Source organism: Sesamum indicum, linkage group LG4 (assembly GCF_000512975.1).
Source record: "Sesamum indicum cultivar Zhongzhi No. 13 linkage group LG4, S_indicum_v1.0, whole genome shotgun sequence".
Lineage (NCBI taxonomy): Eukaryota > Viridiplantae > Streptophyta > Magnoliopsida > Lamiales > Pedaliaceae > Sesamum > Sesamum indicum.
The window spans coordinates 17,338,428-17,338,878 of NC_026148.1; positions in this window are offsets into that span (position 1 = coordinate 17,338,428).

A 451-nucleotide genomic window follows, 5' to 3' on the forward strand; every position below is an offset into this window, starting at 1 on the left:
GAGATCCTCAGGATTATGAAGACGAATTTATGGAGGAAATTAACAAAATAGAAAAATTCGCCAGGAAGCCAATGCAAACCAAATTTTATTATCCTAGGCCAACACCCCAAGATGTCCTTTATGAAGAACAAGAGATAATTGACCTAAATAGTTATAATGGGAAACAAATTTATGAACGGAACATTGATGGATTTACAGAAAGACAAATCTATAATACTATACATAGAATTATGATGTACAGTACTATTTGTAAAGGAAATAATAATTCCGATAAAGCTATTGCTAAAATGATCATAGCTGGATTTACTGGCCAATTAAAGGGATGGTGGGATAATTATCTCAGCCAAACTGATAAAGATGAAATATTAAATACAGTGAAAATTGAAAATAATATCTCAGAAGAGAAAGCAGTTTATACATTAGCCATAAACATAGTTGAGCATTTTACAGG